The 13875-nt window shown below is 44.5% G+C and overlaps 3 non-coding genes across 3 annotated transcripts; all 3 read right to left on the bottom strand.

The window, feature by feature from the left end:
* Nucleotides 1–790: 790 nt before the first annotated feature.
* On the bottom strand, nucleotides 791–897 carry LOC138568587 (U6 spliceosomal RNA). The gene has a single exon (XR_011302909.1). It is a non-coding gene; the product is annotated as a U6 spliceosomal RNA (small nuclear RNA).
* Nucleotides 898–6319: 5422 nt separating this feature from the next.
* LOC138568586 (U6 spliceosomal RNA) lies at nucleotides 6320–6426 on the bottom strand. The gene has a single exon (XR_011302908.1). It is a non-coding gene; the product is annotated as a U6 spliceosomal RNA (small nuclear RNA).
* A 2441-nt stretch (nucleotides 6427–8867) lies between these two features.
* On the bottom strand, nucleotides 8868–8974 carry LOC138568577 (U6 spliceosomal RNA). The gene has a single exon (XR_011302901.1). It is a non-coding gene; the product is annotated as a U6 spliceosomal RNA (small nuclear RNA).
* Between the last annotated feature and the right edge of the window lie 4901 nt (nucleotides 8975–13875).

The raw sequence follows: 13875 nt of genomic DNA, 5'->3' as shown, positions 1-13875 counted from the left end.
AGTGCTTCAGGTCTCCTTCCTTGCATGTTCCAAGCAACTCAACAAAGCATCAACAGGCTGAGATACCAGCCACAGAGCCCCTTTCCCCTTGATTAAAAGCCTAAAATCTTTTCCATGCAAATACATAGCCACCAAATACCATATTTTCTTTGTTTTCTCTCTCTCTGTCTCTCTCCTCCCTCCCTCCTTCCCTCCCTCCCTCCCTCACTCACTCACTCCTTCCCACCCTCCCGCCCTCTCTCTTCCCCCTCTCCCTCTCCCTCAATCCTCCCATTAATTTTAAGTTTTCATGCACTGCAGCACATTGTGACAATGGTATTTCACAATGGGACTGTTTGAAAGTTACAGAAATCAAAAAAGAAATCAACCAACTATAAGCAGCCACGTCCGGAGTACTCTGCTCAGCTCCAATTAAAGATTAAGGCCCAGAAGCAAGTAAAGCTGTAGTTCAGAGCGATCTTTGCAAATATCACCTCAAAGCAGTTTACGCTGGAGTGCAGAACAAGGGGGAAAGTGATAATACTGAGTTTGGTAGAATGGGATAAAAAAAACAAAAGAAGCATGCCACTTCTAAAAGTACAAGTCAAGAAATTCAAGGGGACGTGGCTGTTCATTCAGTCAAGAGGATTCACAAGTAAAAGGCTCCTGAGGCATTAGTGTTGAATTTGGCGCAAAATGTATTGTGTTGTCGTGTAATATGAATGAACATACAATTTCAATCTTCATTAAAAAAGATCTATTAAAAAATAAAGACTTGCAAATTAAGAAAGTTTCTGTCCTGTCATGTGCCAAAAATAGTGAATGCTTTACGAATGTGCGTGTCATCCTTTAGAGCAGGGGCCAATTTAATTTTCCCATTATCATTCCAATATTAGTACATGTGTTGCAGAAGCAAGCGCAAAGGGAGAGTCAATCAAACCATTCATTAGGATCTCAGGTCAAAGGTTTGCCATTCCAAATGTCCTTATGTCAGAGGGCAGAAAGTCCAAACACCATTTAGATATCGGGTGGTATGAAATGAAGAGGCAAACAACAATGAATAAGCATTCTTTGCTGCTGTATTGATCTGGTCCTTAAGGGTTTTAGTTTAATGCCAATTATATTTAAAGATAGAAAGATTAATGCTCCCGGGTGCTTGTAAAAATTTCACCCCCTCCCCATCACAATGGCTGGGTGATGCAAGCCTGAGAGCATCACAATAGACCCATAGACATGAGAAAAACTCTGTACCTCTGAGTGTATGTGGGCCCATGGCTGTATCAAGGACAAGGCAAGAACAGGAGGTGGGTAAGGCGTCAGCACCAGAGGGTGTCCGATTGAGCCCTGTAAGCAACAGATGTTGGACCGTCCTTTAAAAGATTCTGAGGCTGATTTCAATTTTAACTTTGCTGCTGATTTAAGGATTGCTCAACCTTGACCCACGTCTAGTTTGTTTGGATAAGCCCTGGAATTCCTTTACAGCTTGTACTGGTGGGAGATGATGTGAGTTTATCAACTGCAACGGGATATGAGGCTTGTGTGCCACAAAAAGCAGGTCTAGTATTTTTTATAAGAAAGCCACTTTAAGAAGGGAACTTTGGACAACCCTACCGAGAGCAAAAGTATTACACAGGAGGTAAGGGGGTCAGTGGGTCAACTGATACAATAAACTGACTCACAGTCAAATGTGCTAAATCCAAACACTACCAGTTCCGACATGTTCCAGGCTTTCTGTTTCATTTTTTAACAGATCCATTCCTATGTACCCCTGTGCTTTCAACAGATTTTTCGTTGTAAGGGAGGGACATACAGTAGGCCGTAAAACATTCCTGGGCAGGAAAGACTCTATGTAAAAGCAAGAGTAGCAGACAGCTTAAAAGAATCATCAGCAGAACCCTCTACACCTTCCCCAAAAAATATAAAATTATTTCTCTGCATGTATGTGCGTTGAACAGCGCAAGTAATTTGGTTAATGTCAGTGGATAAATGTCACTTTCCCATAGCGCAGGACAACATCACTTGTACAGGCCCCTTCTGCAAAGGCATTACCGCTGTAGAAAGCAGTGAAAAAGTGAGGCAGTGTGCAGTCACCCCTGACCCTTCACTGCCCTGATCAGCCACGATCGGCCAAGGACCTCTCTATAAGAGCTGAGGGTGGAATTTTTCTGGACCTCGGTAACTTAGGGAGACATGGCTAAATGGATCCTCAATCAACGGCCCAGCCTTTGCTCTGTGGCCTGTCCGAATATGTCTGTTCTCCAAATTACCTGCCACTGCCCAGGTGTCAGCTTGTGAGATGGAATGACCTCCCAGGAAGCATACTGGCAGATGATTTGCATAGGCACACCCCCTCTCCCTCTCTCTTAGCCCTGCTTACTCCACAGTAGCAAGTATCTGGGGAAAATATAGTGGTCGAGGTGGGGTAGCAGTAACTAGCAACTATGAGAAAGTAAATCTGGGGCACTTGGCGACCTGTGGGAAACAACTGCAGAGCTCAGTGCCCAGAACTTTGTGGCACAGGGAGGAGGTCTGTGGTATTTCAGTAACTTGGAGACATGCAACCTGGTCGGGAGTGCTTCAGGGCTCCTTCCTTGCATGTTCCAAGCAACTCAACAAAGCATCAACAGGCTGAGATACCAGCCACAGACCCCCTTTCCACTTGATTAAAAGCCTAAAATCTTTTCCATGCAAACACATAGCCCCCGAATACCATATTTTCTTTGTTTTCTCTCTCTCTGTCTCTCTCTCCTCCCTCCCTCCCTCCCTTCCACCACCCACAACCCCCCTCCCTCTCCCTCGTCCTCTCCCTACCATTACTTTTAAATTTCCCTGCACTGCAGCACATTGCGACAATGGTAATTCACAATGGGACTGTTTGAAAGTTACAGAAATCAAAAAAGAATCAACCAACTAAAAGCAGCCAAATCCGGAGTACACTGCTCAGCCACAATTAAAGATTAAGGCCTAGAAGCAAGTAAAGCGGTAGTTCAGAGCGATGTTTGCAAATAGCACCTTAAAGCAGTTTACGCTGGAGTGCACAACAAGGGGGAAAAGTGATAATACCGAGTTTGGTAGAATGGGATAAAAAAACAAAAGCAGCGTGCCACTTCTAAAAGTACAAGTCAAGAAATTGAAGGTGGTGGGGCTGTTCATTCAGTCAATAGGACTCACAAGTAAACGGCTCCCGAGGCATTAGTGTTGAATTTGGCGCAAAATGTATTGTGTTGTCGTGTAATATGTATGAACATACAATTTCAATCTTCATTAAAAAAGATGTATTAAAAAATAAAGACTTGCAGATTAAGAAAGTTTCTGTCCTGTCGTGTGCCAAAAATAGTGAATGCTTTACGAATGTGCGTGTCATCCTTTGAAGCAGGGGCCAATTCAATTTTCCCATTTTCATTCCAATATTAGTACATGTTTTGCTGAGGTACATAGGAAGTTAAGTTCAGTTAAGAAATGAAACAAAAAGCCTGGAAACATGTTGAAACAGGTAGGATTTGGACTTACAATAAACTGATTCACAGTCAGATGTGCTATCCCTTGACCCACTGACCCCCCTACCTTTTGTGTAATCCTTTCGCTCTCAGCAGGGTTGTCCAAAGTTCCCTACTTAAAGAGACTTTCTTATAAAAATGATCCTAGACCTGTTTTTTATGGCCCACATGCCTCATATCCCGTTGCTCTTGATAAACTCACATCATCTCCCACCAATACAAGCTGTAAAAGATGTCAAGGGCATAGCCAAGGAAACTAGACGTGGGCTGAAGGTTGAGCAATCCTTAAATCAGCAGCAAAAATAACATTGAAATCAGCCTCAGAATCTCTTAAAGGATGGGCCAACACTGGTTGCTTGCAGGGCGCAATCGGGCAGCCTCTGGTGCTGACGCCTTAAGGCAAGCGCAAAGGGAGAGCCAACCAAACCATTGATTAGGACCTCTGGACTTTCTGCTCTTTGACATAAGGACATTTGTTATGGCAAACATTTGACCAAACCCCATTTAGATGTCGGATGTTATGGGATTAAGCGGCAAACAGCAATTCATCAGCATTCTTTGCTGCTGTATTGATCTGGTCCTAAAGGGTTTGGTTTAATGCCAATTATATTTAAAGATAAAAAGATTCATGCTCAAGGGTGCTTGCAAATCGACACCCCCTCCCCATCACGATGGCTGTGTGATGCAAGCGTAAGAGCATCACAGAAGACCCATAGACATGAGAAACACTCTGTACCTCTGAGTGTATGTGGGCCCATGGCTGGATCAAGGACAAGGCAAGAACAGGAGATGGCTTAAGGTGTCAGCACCCAGGCTGCCCCATTGCGCGCTGCCAGCAACAGATATTGGACCATCCTTTAAGAGATTCTGAGGCTGATTTCAATGTTAACTTTGCTGCTGATTAAAGGATTGCTCAACCTTCGACCCGCGTCTAGTTTGCTTGGCTAAGCCCTGAAAATCTTTTACAGCTTATATTGGTGAGAGATGATGTGAGTTTATCAAGAGCAACGAGATATGAGGCATGTGTGCCACAGAATGCAGGTCTAGGATCTTTTATATGAAATCCACTTTGGAAAACCCTACTGAGAAAAAAAGGATTACACAAAAGGAAAGGGGGTCAGTGGGTCAAGGGATAGCACATCTAACTGTTAGTTAATTGTAAGTCCAAATCCTACCCGTTTCCACATTTTTCCAGGCTTTTTGTTTCATTTCTTAACAGATCCATTCCTATGTACCTCTGTGCTTTCAACAGAGTTTTCATTGTAATGGAGGGACATACAGTATGACTTAAACATGCCTGGGCAGGGAAGACTCTGTAAAAGCAAGAGTAGCAGACAGCTTAATAAATCATCAGCAGGACCCTCTAGACCTTCCCCAAAAAAACATAACATGATTTCTATGCATGTATGTGCATTGAACAGCGCAAGTAATTTGGTTAATGTCAGTGGATAAATGTCACTTTCCCATAGCGCAGGACAACATCACTTGTACAGGCCCCTTCTGCAAAGGCATTACCGCTGTAGAAAGCAGTGAAAAAGTGAGGCAGTGTGCAGTCACCCCTGACCCTTCACTGCCCTGATCGGCCACGATCGGCCAAGGACCTCTCTATAAGAGCTGAGGGTGGAATTTTTCTGGACCACGGTAACTTAGGGAGACATGGCTAAATGGATCCTCAATCAACGGCCCAGCCTTTGCTCTGTGGCCTGTCCGAATCTGTCTGTTCTCCAAATTACCTGCCACTGCCCAGGTGTCAGCTGGTGAGATGGAATGACCTCCCAGGAAGCTTACTGGCAGATGTTTTGCATAGGCACACCCCCTCTCCCTCTCTCTTAGCCCTGCTTACTCCACAGTAGCAAGTATCTGGGGGAAATATAGTGGTTGAGGTGGGGTAGCAGTAACTAGCAACTATGAGAAAGTAAATCTGGGGCACTTGGCGACCTGTGGGAAACAACTGCAGAGCTCAGTGCCCAGAACTTTGTGGCACAGGGAGGAGGTCTGTGGGATTTCAGTAACTTGGAGACATGCAACCTGGTCGGGAGTGCTTCAGGTCTCCTTACTTGCATGTTCCAAGCAACTCAACAAAGCATCAACAGGCTGAGATACCAGCCACAGAGCCCCTTTCCCCTTGATTAAAAGCCTAAAATCTTTTCCATGCAAATACATAGCCACCAAATACCATATTTTCTTTGTTTTCTCTCTCTGTCTCTCTCCTCCTTCCCTCCTTCCCTCCCTCCCTCCCTCCCTCCCTCCCTCCCTCACTCACTCACTCCTTAACACCCTCCCGCCCTCTCTCTTCCCCCCTCTCCCTCTCCCTCAATCCTCCCATTAATTTTAAGTTTTCATGCACTGCAGCACATTGTGACAATGGTATTTCACAATGGGACTGTTTGAAAGTTACAGAAATCAAAAAAGAAATCAACCAACTATAAGCAGCCACGTCCGGAGTACACTGCTCAGCCCCAATTAAAGATTAAGGCCCAGAAGCAAGTAAAGCTGTAGTTCAGAGCGATCTTTGCAAATATCACCTCAAAGCAGTTTACGCTGGAGTGCAGAACAAGGGGGAAAGTGATAATACTGAGTTTGGTAGAATGGGATAAAAAAAAACAAAAGAAGCATGCCACTTCTAAATGTACAAGTCAAGAAATTCAAGGGGACGTGGCTGTTCATTCAGTCAAGAGGATTCACAAGTAAAAGGCTCCTGAGGCATTAGTGTTGAATTTGGCGCAAAATGTATTGTGTTGTCGTGTAATATGAATGAACATACAATTTCAATCTTCATTAAAAAAGATCTATTAAAAAATAAAGACTTGCAAATTAAGAAAGTTTCTGTCCTGTCATGTGCCAAAAATAGTGAATGCTTTACGAATGTGCGTGTCATCCTTTAGAGCAGGGGCCAATTTAATTTTCCCATTATCATTCCAATATTAGTACATGTGTTGCAGAAGCAAGCGCAAAGGGAGAGTCAATCAAACCATTCATTAGGATCTCAGGTCAAAGGTTTGCCATTCCAAATGTCCTTATGTCAGAGGGCAGAAAGTCCAAACACCATTTAGATATCGGGTGGTATGAAATGAAGAGGCAAACAACAATGAATAAGCATTCGTTGCTGCTGTATTGATCTGGTCCTTAAGGGTTTTAGTTTAATGGCAATTATATTTAAAGATAGAAAGATTAATGCTCCAGGGTGCTTGCAAAATGACACCCCCTCCCCATCACAATGGCTGGGTGATGCAAGCCTGAGAGCATCACAATAGACCCATAGACATGAGAAAAACTCTGTACCTCTGAGTGTATGTGGGCCCATGGCTGTATCAAGGACAAGGCAAGAACAGGAGGTGGGTAAGGCGTCAGCACCAGAGGGTGTCCGATTGAGCCCTGTAAGCAACAGATGTTGGACCGTCCTTTAAAAGATTCTGAGGCTGATTTCAATTTGAACTTTGCTGCTGATTTAAGGATTGCTCAACCTTGACCCACGTCTAGTTTGTTTGGATAAGCCCTGGAATTCCTTTACAGCTTGTACTGGTGGGAGATGATGTGAGTTTATCAACTGCAACGGGATATGAGGCTTGTGTGCCACAAAAAGCAGGTCTAGTATTTTTTATAAGAAAGCCACTTTAAGAAGGGAACTTTGGACAACCCTACCGAGAGCAAAAGTATTACACAGGAGGTAAGGGGGTCAGTGGGTCAACTGATACAATAAACTGACTCACAGTCAAATGTGCTAAGTCCAAACACTACCAGTTCCGACATGTTCCAGGCTTTCTGTTTCATTTTTTAACAGATCCATTCCTATGTACCTCTGTGCTTTCAACACATTTTTCGTTGTAAGGGAGGGACATACAGTAGGCCGTAAAACATTCCTGGGCAGGAAAGACTCTATGTAAAAGCAAGAGTAGCAGACAGCTTAAAAGAATCATCAGCAGAACCCTCTACACCTTCCCCAAAAAATATAAAATTATTTCTCTGCATGTATGTGCGTTGAACAGCGCAAGTAATTTGGTTAATGTCAGTGGATAAATGTCACTTTCCCATAGCGCAGGACAACATCACTTGTACAGGCCCCTTCTGCAAAGGCATTACCGCTGTAGAAAGCAGTGAAAAAGTGAGGCAGTGTGCAGTCACCCCTGACCCTTCACGGCCCTGATCGGCCACGATCGGCCAAGGACCTCTCTATGAGAGCTGAGGGTGGAATTTTCTGGACCTCGGTAACTTACGGAGACATGGCTAGAGGGATCCTCAATCAACGGCTCAGCCTTTGCTCTGTGGCCTGTCCGTATATGTCTGTTCTCCAAATTACCTGCCACTGCCCAGGTGTCAGCTGGTGAGATGGAATGACCTCCCAGGAAGCATACTGGCAGATGATTTGCATAGGCACACCCCCTCTCCCTCTCTCTTAGCCCTGCTTACTCCACAGTAGCAAGTATCTGGGGAAAATATAGTGGTCGAGGTGGGGTAGCAGTAACTAGCAACTATGAGAAAGTAAATCTGGGGCACTTGGCGACCTGTGGGAAACAACTGCAGAGCTCAGTGCCCAGAACTTTGTGGCACAGGGAGGAGGTCTGTGGTATTTCAGTAACTTGGAGACATGCAACCTGGTCGGGAGTGCTTCAGGTCTCCTTCCTTGCATGTTCCAAGCAACTCAACAAAGCATCAACAGGCTGAGATACCAGCCACAGAGCCCCTTTCCCCTTGATTAAAAGCCTAAAATCTTTTCCATGCAAATACATAGCCACCAAATACCATATTTTCTTTGTTTTCTCTCTCTCTGTCTCTCTCCTCCCTCCCTCCTTCCCTCCCTCCCTCCCTCACTCACTCACTCCTTCCCACCCTCCCGCCCTCTCTCTTCCCCCTCTCCCTCTCCCTCAATCCTCCCATTAATTTTAAGTTTTCATGCACTGCAGCACATTGTGACAATGGTATTTCACAATGGGACTGTTTGAAAGTTACAGAAATCAAAAAAGAAATCAACCAACTATAAGCAGCCACGTCCGGAGTACACTGCTCAGCTCCAATTAAAGATTAAGGCCCAGAAGCAAGTAAAGCTGTAGTTCAGAGCGATCTTTGCAAATATCACCTCAAAGCAGTTTACGCTGGAGTGCAGAACAAGGGGGAAAGTGATAATACTGAGTTTGGTAGAATGGGATAAAAAAAACAAAAGAAGCATGCCACTTCTAAAAGTACAAGTCAAGAAATTCAAGGGGACGTGGCTGTTCATTCAGTCAAGAGGATTCACAAGTAAAAGGCTCCTGAGGCATTAGTGTTGAATTTGGCGCAAAATGTATTGTGTTGTCGTGTAATATGAATGAACATACAATTTCAATCTTCATTAAAAAAGATCTATTAAAAAATAAAGACTTGCAAATTAAGAAAGTTTCTGTCCTGTCATGTGCCAAAAATAGTGAATGCTTTACGAATGTGCGTGTCATCCTTTAGAGCAGGGGCCAATTTAATTTTCCCATTATCATTCCAATATTACTACATGTGTTGCAGAAGCAAGCGCAAAGGGAGAGTCAATCAAACCATTCATTAGGATCTCAGGTCAAAGGTTTGCCATTCCAAATGTCCTTATGTCAGAGGGCAGAAAGTCCAAACACCATTTAGATATCGGGTGGTATGAAATGAAGAGGCAAACAACAATGAATAAGCATTCTTTGCTGCTGTATTGATCTGGTCCTTAAGGGTTTTAGTTTAATGCCAATTATATTTAAAGATAGAAAGATTAATGCTCCCGGGTGCTTGTAAAAATTTCACCCCCTCCCCATCACAATGGCTGGGTGATGCAAGCCTGAGAGCATCACAATAGACCCATAGACATGAGAAAAACTCTGTACCTCTGAGTGTATGTGGGCCCATGGCTGTATCAAGGACAAGGCAAGAACAGGAGGTGGGTAAGGCGTCAGCACCAGAGGGTGTCCGATTGAGCCCTGTAAGCAACAGATGTTGGACCGTCCTTTAAAAGATTCTGAGGCTGATTTCAATTTTAACTTTGCTGCTGATTTAAGGATTGCTCAACCTTGACCCACGTCTAGTTTGTTTGGATAAGCCCTGGAATTCCTTTACAGCTTGTACTGGTGGGAGATGATGTGAGTTTATCAACTGCAACGGGATATGAGGCTTGTGTGCCACAAAAAGCAGGTCTAGTATTTTTTATAAGAAAGCCACTTTAAGAAGGGAACTTTGGACAACCCTACCGAGAGCAAAAGTATTACACAGGAGGTAAGGGGGTCAGTGGGTCAACTGATACAATAAACTGACTCACAGTCAAATGTGCTAAATCCAAACACTACCAGTTCCGACATGTTCCAGGCTTTCTGTTTCATTTTTTAACAGATCCATTCCTATGTACCCCTGTGCTTTCAACAGATTTTTCGTTGTAAGGGAGGGACATACAGTAGGCCGTAAAACATTCCTGGGCAGGAAAGACTCTATGTAAAAGCAAGAGTAGCAGACAGCTTAAAAGAATCATCAGCAGAACCCTCTACACCTTCCCCAAAAAATATAAAATTATTTCTCTGCATGTATGTGCGTTGAACAGCGCAAGTAATTTGGTTAATGTCAGTGGATAAATGTCACTTTCCCATAGCGCAGGACAACATCACTTGTACAGGCCCCTTCTGCAAAGGCATTACCGCTGTAGAAAGCAGTGAAAAAGTGAGGCAGTGTGCAGTCACCCCTGACCCTTCACTGCCCTGATCAGCCACGATCGGCCAAGGACCTCTCTATAAGAGCTGAGGGTGGAATTTTTCTGGACCTCGGTAACTTAGGGAGACATGGCTAAATGGATCCTCAATCAACGGCCCAGCCTTTGCTCTGTGGCCTGTCCGAATATGTCTGTTCTCCAAATTACCTGCCACTGCCCAGGTGTCAGCTTGTGAGATGGAATGACCTCCCAGGAAGCATACTGGCAGATGATTTGCATAGGCACACCCCCTCTCCCTCTCTCTTAGCCCTGCTTACTCCACAGTAGCAAGTATCTGGGGAAAATATAGTGGTCGAGGTGGGGTAGCAGTAACTAGCAACTATGAGAAAGTAAATCTGGGGCACTTGGCGACCTGTGGGAAACAACTGCAGAGCTCAGTGCCCAGAACTTTGTGGCACAGGGAGGAGGTCTGTGGTATTTCAGTAACTTGGAGACATGCAACCTGGTCGGGAGTGCTTCAGGGCTCCTTCCTTGCATGTTCCAAGCAACTCAACAAAGCATCAACAGGCTGAGATACCAGCCACAGACCCCCTTTTCACTTGATTAAAAGCCTAAAATCTTTTCCATGCAAACACATAGCCCCCGAATACCATATTTTCTTTGTTTTCTCTCTCTCTGTCTCTCTCTCCTCCCTCCCTCCCTCCCTTCCACCACCCACAACCCCCCTCCCTCTCCCTCGTCCTCTCCCTACCATTACTTTTAAATTTCCCTGCACTGCAGCACATTGCGACAATGGTAATTCACAATGGGACTGTTTGAAAGTTACAGAAATCAAAAAAGAATCAACCAACTAAAAGCAGCCAAATCCGGAGTACACTGCTCAGCCACAATTAAAGATTAAGGCCTAGAAGCAAGTAAAGCGGTAGTTCAGAGCGATGTTTGCAAATAGCACCTTAAAGCAGTTTACGCTGGAGTGCACAACAAGGGGGAAAAGTGATAATACCGAGTTTGGTAGAATGGGATAAAAAAACAAAAGCAGCGTGCCACTTCTAAAAGTACAAGTCAAGAAATTGAAGGTGGTGGGGCTGTTCATTCAGTCAATAGGACTCACAAGTAAACGGCTCCCGAGGCATTAGTGTTGAATTTGGCGCAAAATGTATTGTGTTGTCGTGTAATATGTATGAACATACAATTTCAATCTTCATTAAAAAAGATGTATTAAAAAATAAAGACTTGCAGATTAAGAAAGTTTCTGTCCTGTCGTGTGCCAAAAATAGTGAATGCTTTACGAATGTGCGTGTCATCCTTTGAAGCAGGGGCCAATTCAATTTTCCCATTTTCATTCCAATATTAGTATATGTTTTGCTGAGGTACATAGGAAGTTAAGTTCAGTTAAGAAATGAAACAAAAAGCCTGGAAACATGTTGAAACAGGTAGGATTTGGATTTACAATAAACTGATTCACAGTCAGATGTGCTATCCCTTGACCCACTGACCCCCCTACCTTTTGTGTAATCCTTTCGCTCTCAGCAGGGTTGTCCAAAGTTCCCTACTTAAAGAGACTTTCTTATAAAAATGATCCTAGACCTGTTTTTTATGGCCCACATGCCTCATATCCCGTTGCTCTTGATAAACTCACATCATCTCCCACCAATACAAGCTGTAAAAGATGTCAAGGGCATAGCCAAGGAAACTAGACGTGGGCTGAAGGTTGAGCAATCCTTAAATCAGCAGCAAAAATAACATTGAAATCAGCCTCAGAATCTCTTAAAGGATGGGCCAACACTGGTTGCTTGCAGGGCGCAATCGGGCAGCCTCTGGTGCTGACGCCTTAAGGCAAGCGCAAAGGGAGAGCCAACCAAACCATTGATTAGGACCTCTGGACTTTCTGCTCTTTGACATAAGGACATTTGTTATGGCAAACATTTGACCAAACCCCATTTAGATGTCGGATGTTATGGGATTAAGCGGCAAACAGCAATTCATCAGCATTCTTTGCTGCTGTATTGATCTGGTCCTAAAGGGTTTGGTTTAATGCCAATTATATTTAAAGATAAAAAGATTCATGCTCAAGGGTGCTTGCAAATCGACACCCCCTCCCCATCACGATGGCTGTGTGATGCAAGCGTAAGAGCATCACAGAAGACCCATAGACATGAGAAACACTCTGTACCTCTGAGTGTATGTGGGCCCATGGCTGGATCAAGGACAAGGCAAGAACAGGAGATGGCTTAAGGTGTCAGCACCCAGGCTGCCCCATTGCGCGCTGCCAGCAACAGATATTGGACCATCCTTTAAGAGATTCTGAGGCTGATTTCAATGTTAACTTTGCTGCTGATTAAAGGATTGCTCAACCTTCGACCCGCGTCTAGTTTGCTTGGCTAAGCCCTGAAAATCTTTTACAGCTTATATTGGTGAGAGATGATGTAAGTTTATCAAGACCAACGAGATATGAGGCATGTGTGCCACAGAATGCAGGTCTAGGATCTTTTATATGAAATCCACTTTGGAAAACCCTACTGAGAAAAAAAGGATTACACAAAAGGAAAGGGGGTCAGTGGGTCAAGGGATAGCACATCTAACTGTTAGTTAATTGTAAGTCCAAATCCTACCCGTTTCCACATTTTTCCAGGCTTTTTGTTTCATTTCTTAACAGATCCATTCCTATGTACCTCTGTGCTTTCAACAGAGTTTTCATTGTAATGGAGGGACATACAGTATGACTTAAACATGCCTGGGCAGGGAAGACTCTGTAAAAGCAAGAGTAGCAGACAGCTTAATAAATCATCAGCAGGACCCTCTAGACCTTCCCCAAAAAAACATAACATGATTTCTATGCATGTATGTGCATTGAACAGCGCAAGTAATTTGGTTAATGTCAGTGGATAAATGTCACTTTCCCATAGCGCAGGACAACATCACTTGTACAGGCCCCTTCTGCAAAGGCATTACCGCTGTAGAAAGCAGTGAAAAAGTGAGGCAGTGTGCAGTCACCCCTGACCCTTCACTGCCCTGATCGGCCACGATCGGCCAAGGACCTCTCTATAAGAGCTGAGGGTGGAATTTTTCTGGACCACGGTAACTTAGGGAGACATGGCTAAATGGATCCTCAATCAACGGCCCAGCCTTTGCTCTGTGGCCTGTCCGAATATGTCTGTTCTCCAAATTACCTGCCACTGCCCAGGTGTCAGCTGGTGAGATGGAATGACCTCCCAGGAAGCTTACTGGCAGATGTTTTGCATAGGCACACCCCCTCTCCCTCTCTCTTAGCCCTGCTTACTCCACAGTAGCAAGTATCTGGGGGAAATATAGTGGTTGAGGTGGGGTAGCAGTAACTAGCAACTATGAGAAAGTAAATCTGGGGCACTTGGCGACCTGTGGGAAACAACTGCAGAGCTCAGTGCCCAGAACTTTGTGGCACAGGGAGGAGGTCTGTGGGATTTCAGTAACTTGGAGACATGCAACCTGGTCGGGAGTGCTTCAGGTCTCCTTACTTGCATGTTCCAAGCAACTCAACAAAGCATCAACAGGCTGAGATACCAGCCACAGAGCCCCTTTCCCCTTGATTAAAAGCCTAAAATCTTTTCCATGCAAATACATAGCCACCAAATACCATATTTTCTTTGTTTTCTCTCTCTGTCTCTCTCCTCCTTCCCTCCTTCCCTCCCTCCCTCCCTCCCTCCCTCCCTCACTCACTCACTCCTTAACACCCTCCCGCCCTCTCTCTTCCCCCCTCTCCCTCTCCCTCAATCCTCCCAT

The sequence above is a fragment of the Ambystoma mexicanum genome, chromosome 2p, assembly GCF_040938575.1.
Source record: "Ambystoma mexicanum isolate Mex_15411 chromosome 2p, UKY_AmexF1_1, whole genome shotgun sequence".
Lineage (NCBI taxonomy): Eukaryota > Metazoa > Chordata > Amphibia > Caudata > Ambystomatidae > Ambystoma > Ambystoma mexicanum.
This window is presented reverse-complemented; position numbering and strand designations above follow the sequence as displayed.